The sequence below is a fragment of the Ochotona princeps genome, chromosome 14 (genome assembly GCF_030435755.1).
Source record: "Ochotona princeps isolate mOchPri1 chromosome 14, mOchPri1.hap1, whole genome shotgun sequence".
NCBI classification, from domain to species: domain Eukaryota; kingdom Metazoa; phylum Chordata; class Mammalia; order Lagomorpha; family Ochotonidae; genus Ochotona; species Ochotona princeps.
The window spans coordinates 41,848,508-41,857,814 of record NC_080845.1 but is presented as its reverse complement, the minus strand read 5'-3'; the positions used below and the strand labels follow the sequence as shown (position 1 = coordinate 41,857,814).

Here is a 9,307-nt window from a genome sequence, read left to right as displayed (position 1 = left end):
CTCCTAAACAGCCTCGGTCTACTGGTAACTAAGAGTACTTGATTATTGTTCATTTCTCCCATTCTAATTTTTCCCATCATTGGTGATCAGTGTGGTTATTGATTTGGGTCTTTTTTCTAGGCAAAAATCAATGCTAAGAGACAACAGATATACATTTGTATATGGGTGCTGTTCACCAATATACCCTATGGATGAGAGGCAAAATCACTGGAGGAAAAATGAATTTTCAGAATAGTTTAAATACCATTTTGGCAGGTAAGTTAGTTGTATTAGACATTTTCTTAATATTGAAAAATAGCTATGGATGTGATAGCACAATATTATGTGTTTGGCAAGTAAAACTTCAATGCTCAAAATAAAATAATAAACAACTGGATATGTCAAATATACTTTATTATATTGTTAAGCATGTGGCAAAAATAATTTAAATCTCATAAATAAACAAATAAATATTTGACTAGATACACAAATAGATATCAGTACAGTCATCTGAACATGATTATTCCCATTTCTATGTGTCTTAGTAATCCTTAAAATGTCTGACAAATTGGTTGAATTCACATCATCGGTACAACAAACACGACCTTTGAAATGGTAGCACTTCACTAAATGCTGCGTTGTGTATTAGAGAATGACAGTGATTTTTATATTGAATCATAGCTTATTCCTTTTTTCTTAACCTGTTTTGCATGCATACTGAAAAAGACATGGCTCTCAAAACTTCCATTCTGACAATCTCCCAGGCACAGAGACTGTATTTCTTCTTGGTCAGATAGCGACGGATATTTGCAAAGTATTTCTGCACAGCACGTTCAGAAGGAGTCTCTGTCGGAGTTGTCTCTTTCATCTCCACTTCCTGCATCACACAGGGTGCCAGGTCATTTAGCTGCCGGAAGAGTCTAGAGCACAGCAGATCGCGCAAGGTGGCCTTGTCCCAGGGAGGAGATGAGCGTCCTAGGCAGAACAGCGTAAAGACCTCCTCGATCATCTGAGAGACTAGAGCGATGGTTTGCTCATTCAGAACCTGGGGTTCTTCAAACACCTCCTGGGGTAACCCAAAATCATGAACGTCTTGTATGCAGGAGGAGTTCAACACCTTCTTCATTTCTCGCAGATTTTTCAAGGTCTTCTTGTTCTCGTCGCTGTGAGACTGAGGCAAACTACAGTTGAGAGAGAAGGCTGCCTTGCAGCTGAGCAGCGCCAGGACCAGCATAAAAGACAATGACAAGGCCATTTGGTTTTGCAGATGTGGCTTGATTGGAGAAGGTGGGTGACTCTGTCCCTTGGCCTCCTTGTTCTGTGAAGACCCTGCTTCATTCAACTGCCTAAAATAGAGGATGTGCTACTTTCCATTTCTGAATGCCACCCCTTACTTTCCACTTCTCTTTGTGCTTTTCTTTTGCACTCCTGATATTGGTTCTGACCACTTTTCAACCCCCTTTTTCCATTGTTGCCCATTTTCTTCTGCCCACTTAACTGAGTCACAAAATTTTTATGATTGACAATCATTTTAGTATTATTTTCTGTTTTTACTTTCTGTTATACCTTCGTTTGTGTTATAGAAAATATAGAAAGACAGAGAAAAAAGTGATTTCCCATTCTTTCATGTACTTACAAAATGCCTGTTTGGGTGATGGCTGTTCTGGATCAAATTGAGATGATGGAAAGTCAATGCAGATTTTCTTTTTGGGTGACAGAGACTCAACTACTCAAACCAAAACTTGGAGGATATCAGTCTGCACTGGCAACAAGGTGTAATTGGGAGCTGAAGTTAGGTATGGAAGTCTAGTACTGTGATAGGAACACGAGCATCTCAGCTGTTGTCTTAATTGTTAGGACCAAACACGCACCCTGATAACTTTTAATACTAGGAGTATACTGAATATCTGTTTATGTAACTGATGAATAGCTTTACTTTATGCAATAAGATGCCTAAATTTATCTTTTTGCTTAACTTAGGGATATTAATCACTAAAATATAAAGGCAAATTAAAAATTAGGCTTGAATTTTTGTTATATAACAGAATATACTAAATGTCTTGAATGCAATTAGTCTATCATATACATTTAATGGGTCACATTCTTGTGTCTAATAACTATTCATAAAAATTAGTAACCATTTTAATGTAATGAAATATTTTGTAGTCTTTCAAAACACCTGTTTATGATTGAAAAAAATTATTTTCTGAATATTCATTTTTTGTGGAAAATCAGTGTTGCTTCATGTGGTAAATGTTTACTGTTCACCACTACTGGTCAACATCTAGATACTTTCAACATTTGTGTCTTAGTACCTGACTTAATTATTAGTTTGTTGGATAAGTTAAACAAAACCAAGTAATAAAAGATGTGCATTTGTTTCTCAAGGCCCACAACAAAGTTATAACCATTGAGGATCACAGATAAACAACATTCCAATGTATCCCTAGAAGCCAGTTCTCACACTGTGACTTGGAGATACAGCAAACCTTGGGAAAGCCTTGAGACATAGCCATCTCTTCTCTATAGATCTATAGTGCTGATCTACATAGATTTTGCCATTTCTGTCAACTCAGTGTCAGAATTTTATATAATAAAGAGGAAATCCCAGTGAAAGAACTGAAAATGAAAACAAGTAATAAAAGTAATGAATGAAAATGAAAATAAATGAAAAAATGAATACTGAAATAAAAATAAATACTGAAAGTAATGAGTTTTTTCACATAGGTTGGATTTAGGAGAACCACCAATTACATGATTTATGTAAACTTTGTTCACTCCCTCAAAAACTGTCACACCTCTGAAAGCAATATTATATTCAATAGAAAAATATGAATCTGAAAATAATAAATTTAATTTGCAATTTTGCTTTAACTTTTAAAAGGCCAGACAAATCTTTAGGGTTTCCAGTACCAGTTGATGTTTCCCAAAAACAAAACAAAACAAAACAAAACAAAAAACATGAAATCATTGCTTGCCTAAATATCAATCATGTAACATAAATATACATGGGATGTACATTTATTCCTTATAGCTTTTAAGAGACCATATATATTCCCTGTATTCATTTTTTTCTAGAGAGTAAACAGAAAGAAAAAAAGAGCAGAAAGGTAAAGTTGATGTCTAAACATGATTTAAAAATCTAAGAAGAATAACATTATACTAGAAAAATGTCACAGGAGCCTGTACTGTGGCGTATCAGGCTGAACTTCCACCTGTGGCACTGGCAACCCATACAGACATTGGTTCGAGCCCCTGATGCTCTATTTCCAATCTAGCTCTCTGCTTAGGGTCATGGAAAGCAGCAAAGAATGGCTTAAGTTCTTGGGACCCTGTCACAATGTGGGAGGCAAGAAAAAAGCTCCTGGCACCCGGCTTCAGCTAAGCTCTGCTCTGGCTGTTGGGACCTTTTGGGGGGTAAACCAGTGGATGGAAAACCTTTCTTTCTCTATGTCTCTGCTCTGTTAACTCTGTCTTTCTAAAAAATAAATAATTCTTTAAAATATCACTATGTAACTATACCTACATTCAACTCAACCAGCATAGACATTAGAGATGGAAAAAAACACAAATAAAAACTGGTGAATGGTTTGTGGTTTAAAGGCAATAAGCAGGCCTGGGCTAAAAAAAAAAAAAATCTTCATTCTGTTGTTTTGGGGTTATGTTTTCAGCTTTGCTCAATGAAGCTTGGCTAAACAGTCAAGGAAGATTTAGCTGTACCATATTCTCCCTTAAAGGATAAATTAACTCATAAGCTCAACATTTCCCCTCTCATTTCTTTAAAAAGAGGAAAGAGAATGCAGATATTCAAGATATTCTCCCAATTTAATAGAGTTAATCAAACTAATATGAATGAAAGATACACTAACCTTAAAAATTAAATTATGTGGTTGTGTTGAAACAATCTTTGTTCTTAATGTTTAAAAAAATCCTCACCTTCTCAATGAAGAATAATCTCATTTTTCATATTTTATTGAACGTCTAACCTGTGTTTCCAATCACATTTAGCAATGGACATAAATGATCAAAATAGATAGTGAGATGTGCTACTGTTCGAATTTTATGAAAGAAAGACAGAAAGAAATAGAAAGAATAAAAGAGAAAAAAAAAGAAAAGAAAGGTAAACCTCCCAAGGATCCAGTTCATTAACTGTTGCCACTATTCTCAGAATGCAGAGAGCCCAACTCTTGAATCCTCAGGTCTTAACTGCTCTCAGGGAAAATTTCTGGGTATAAGAACTGGAGCCAATTTTCAAACTGCTCAATATTTATTTTATCAATATTTTTATCATTGGTCTTTGAGAGATGGAGAGAGAGAAAACAAGCAAGCAAAGACAGCACTCATCCACATTTCTTCTACTTGTGAAATGCCTTCGGCAGCCAGGCTAGGCAGCCCAAACTGGTAACAGGAAATGCAATCCAGATCACCTAGATGAGTGGAAGGAATACAATTATTTGACTCATTACCATTGTCTTCCAGGGTACAACAAATGTAGAATGGGAAGATGGAGAAAGGATGTAAATTTGAATATTACCTTGTGGGATATAAATGTCTTACCCCTAGAGTCAGTGCTTGTCTCTAGATTGATGGCGCTGTCCAGTAAAATCCTACTTACATGATGTCAGAGTCTCTTTTTGGAATATAAATATAAATATATATATATATGTATATATGCTTATTGAAAATCCCTATAAATTTATGTCAACAAGTTTTGTTTTGATTATGCTTAATCCCATTTCCTTATGTATGTTGTCCTAGCTTAGTTTTTGGGGGAGAATGTGTTTTTAAAGTCTGATTGTATTTGCAAGCCACTCTGTGAACTGGCAAAGAAAAAATTATGCTGACACTTAGCAAAATAGTAAGAAAGGTGTTATTCTTGACTGTTGGGTCTGGTTTTTAAGATGATCTCAATAGAAGCGAAAGATCAGGGCTCAATTCTCAATACACCACAGACTGCCAGTGACTTCACAGCCTACAAGCGAGATGAGTGGATGGAAAATTACTAAGAGGTGAAAACCAAAACTAATATAACCTTTATAAAGTTTGAGCAGGATGATCGGATATCCCCAGGGAGGGATGAGGAACTGACTACCATATCGAAGAGAATCAGATTTCATTAAATCTAGAATAGAATACTCATACATAAATGGATAACCCATTCTTTTTAAAAAAGATTTATTTATTTTCATTGGAAAGGCAGATATACAGATAGGAGGAGAGACAGAGAAGAAGATCTTCCGTTCAATTGGTACACTCCCCAAGTGACCGCAACGGCTGGAGCTGAGCCAATCTGAAGCCAGGAGCTCTTCTGGGTCTCCCATGCAGGCGTAGGATCCCAAGGCTTTGGGACGTCCTCGACTGTGTTCCCAGACCACAAGTAGGGAGCTGGATGGGAAGCAGGGCCACCAGGATTAGAACTGGCGACCATATGGGACTCCAACCACGATGCTATTGTGCCGGGTCCAGATAACCCATTTTTAAAACAACTCGTGTAATAAAGTCTGCATTTTTTTATGAAACAGTGAACAACTTTAAAAAGTTTAATGAAAATTTGCTATCTCATAATACAATTGTATGTAGACCTAAAGATGTAGAACTGGATATCACAAAAAAAATTCTTTTTCTTTTACATCTTTCATTTTTGTAAGGAAAGAAATGTAAAAACTATAATCTGATGTAATGTAAGTGATATCAAACATTAGCCTGTAAAGAATAAAAAAGCAACAAACAAAATGCCCTTTCAACAGGAGGTAGACCAATATATTGCAGAAATATTAAAATAGAGCTATCCTTCACAAATTGACTAGTAAATGATTGTATGTATTGAAATGTCCTGAGGCGGTGGGCTTCTGAGTTTATAACTTACTAGGAGTACAATTACTGGAGGTTCATATGTGGCAGCTGAAATTTTGTTCTGAATTAATTTAATGGTTATTTGACTGGTTTTCATTATATTACCTTGACATCGGTTGGAAGATCTTCCTCTCTGTCTCTCCTCCTCTCTCTCTATATATAGAAAATGTTTTCAAAAAGTTCAGGAAAGATGTATACCTGGAAAACCTACACTTCAATTTCAAAAAATGTTTGTACCAAGGTAATCTTATTCTTTAGGGATTTATTTACTTTTATTGAAAGTAGTCAGCTTTATAGAGAAAAGGAGAGCCAGAGGGCCAGATCTTCCGTCTGCTTGTTCACTTCCCAAGTGGCCACAATGGTCAGAGTAGAGCTGATCCAAGGCCAGGAGCCAGGAAAGTTTTTGATAGTAAAACTTTCATGAACAAAATAAATTAATGCTTGATTATGACAAAATACCCTATTTAATAATAATGTAAAGGTATACATGATATTGTATATACGAAAATAACATAAATCTCATAAATATATAAATAAATAGATACGAAGTACATCTACAGGATAATCTGTGAGGGCCTACAGACTATGAAGTTGAACATGATGCTCCTTAATAGTCCATAAACATTCCAAAAAATTGTTGCATTCTTATTCTACCAGACATGTGTTTGAAATGGCAGAACTTGTGTAAATGTTAACTATCATGTAGTCAACAGGAATCATTTTCATGTTGGACTCAGTCTCATTCCTGGCTCTGTAATCTTTCTTGCAAGGTGCTTGATAACGACATGGCTCTCTAGGCTTGTTCCCTCACAACCTCCCAGGCACAGGGCTGTGTTTCCTCTCTGTCAGGCACAGCATGATTCCATGAAAGTTTCTCCTCACAGCCAGCAGGGAGTCCTCAGGCATCAGGGGTGTCCCCTGCAGACTCACTGCCTGTGTCCTGCAGCTTCCAAGGCACACAGCTGCTCAAAGAGTGCAGTGCAGACTGTGTCCAGGAGGGCCCTGGCCCAGGCAGCAGAAGCCTCCTGTGTGCTGTTGAGGGTGAAGAGCTGCTGGATGCTCTCATGGAGCAGGAAGATGGCTTGTGCCTTCTGGGCCTGGGGTCCATCCCACTCCTCCAGAGGGGTCTCAGTCGTGTCTGTCCTTCAGGCAGGAGAAAGGGGAGACTCTCCTCATTTGTCCCAGGAGCATCATGGTCCTCCTGTGACCAAGGCCGTGGCTGTGAGGCAGGTGACTGTCCAGAGAGCAGGTGGACCTGGGGCTGAGCACCAGCAGGACCAGCAGGAAGGGAAGGGGCGAGGCCGTGGGGGATCTGGCAGAAGCTGCTGCTGTGGCTGATGCTGTGACTCTGAGCCTGGCCCTCGAGGGTCTCTGAAGACCTTGCTTTGCTCTGATGTCTTCAATAGTGGACAGTCTACTTTCCATTTTCTGAGTGTCTTCCCCTCACTTTCTACTTCTGTTTTTGTTTTTGCATATGTACTGTCTACACTGTCTTATAGTTATGTTCTTATCCTTTTAAAATTATTTTCTCTGTAACTAAAAAATGATTAAAGCTAGTGACATTGAACACTCTCACTGAATGTAGCAACACAATTTAATTCATTTTATTTATTTTGATTAATTGCAATATAGAAATAAAATTTAAAATTTCAACCTGCAGAACATTATTAACCATACTAGTATAATCATATATTTCAAAATTATTTGAACCTTTTTTGAGGAAGTGAAAAATTCTGTTGCTCACATTGCTATTTGGTGTAATAAATCTTTACATTTGCTTCAGATGAGAAAGAATTTTAACTACCATAGTTGCTAAATATTCTTCCACATGTTGTCAATATTTATTCTTTTCAGTGCTTTACATAGTTACTAATGTGTTGCAATCCTCAGTAGAAATAAGGAGACACAAGCTATTTATATTTAATTCTCAAAGTGCAAGGTTCACTCAGAAGCACTGAGGATCAACTATCATTAGCAACATCTACACACAACCACTGACAAGAAATCCAGAAGCCACATCCTTTACAGTGAGATGCACTTGTTTACAAGTAAGCGATGTAGCAAGTTCACTAATAGCCATTTATTCGTCATGATTTTATGGTACTGATTTGTGCATGCTTTGTCTCTCTGCTATGAATAAAATGTGAATGATTCTTATAAGATACACAAAGAAAGCAAATGAGAAAAATAAATAAGAAGTAAGTTTTGGAGGGGGTAGTGATGAACTTTGGAAGGCCACAAATTATTCTAATAGATAGGATTTGTTCATGTTCCAAGAATTAATTTTTCACAAGTTTTAAAATAAATCTACAGACCCAGGTACCATATGGATACTGATGCAAATATGTAAAACAAAATACTACCCAAGTTGTACCCAATTTAAGTAATTTCTTCAAGGAAGCCACCTGTCACTTTCAAAATGTTGGTTACACATCCCCTCTGCCACATTCCGCAGGTATAGCCCAAGGTTAACCATTAGTCTTAAAACTTCCTTCAATTTTGTTTCTACAAGTGCATGTAACCTCTAGACCTCCTTGGAAGGTGAGTCAGTGACCAAACTCAAGGATTAGAACTCTGTAGACTGTATCTAGACAATAAGAGACAGCACCTGGTACAAACTGTACCTCTATCTCAAAAGCAAAGAGGGTTGAACCTCTGGATTATCTCTGCTTCAATGAAGACTTCTGGGTTACAAGTAGCATAACAACTCTTGGGCAAACTAAAGAATAAGGATTTTACTGTGATAGGATCCCCTGGGGACCATGAATCATGCGAGGTGTCATGAAAAATGCACGATTTGATTTTCAAGGATCTTGGGGTTTAGTTCCTATTATCATCTCTCAGAAGCCACATGAGCCATTTCTCCTTGATACCTCAACTGTTGTTTGTTTCTAGTTGTCTGTGTACCAGTCTCCTCAGCTCCATGGCTTCTGCTCCTTCTGCTTCCAGCTGATCAGGAATTCAAGGCTGCAGGAAGGCACCCCCAGGACAAGCAGAAGTCAACCAACAGCCAAGATGAGTCAAGACTGCTTTCCCTTGTACTAGCTGCTTTCGGTGGTCTTTATCTCCAGCTTTGGAGCCATATTCATCAAACACTGCCTCCATCCACTATCTTTTGAGGCCTGGAGTGCATATAGTTGAGAGCACAGATTTTGGAATAAGCTGATATGGATTCCAACCTTATCACTGGAAGTTTTAAATATCACATTCCTCATTTGGAAAATGTTGTGGGCTTTCTTTTTATTTTGAAGATTATTGTGTGGGTTAACCAAAGAAATCTATTATCAGAGATTAGATGATTAGATGCTAAATAAGCTAGCTCTAGCTATTAAAAATACTAACAAAATTCTAAGTATTTTGAAAGGATTATACTTCAGAACCAAGGCATATTTAATGCTAGAATGCGAGAATCATTTGATATATTAAAAAGAGCATTCAGGACCCAGTGTGATAGCCTAAAGGCTGAAGTCCTTGC

The 9,307-nt window shown here is 37.3% G+C and overlaps 1 pseudogene; it reads right to left on the bottom strand.

The window, feature by feature from the left end:
* Window positions 1-661: 661 nt before the first annotated feature.
* Window positions 662-7,257, bottom strand: LOC101532843 (uncharacterized; annotated as a pseudogene).
* Window positions 7,258-9,307: the final 2,050 nt, after the last annotated feature.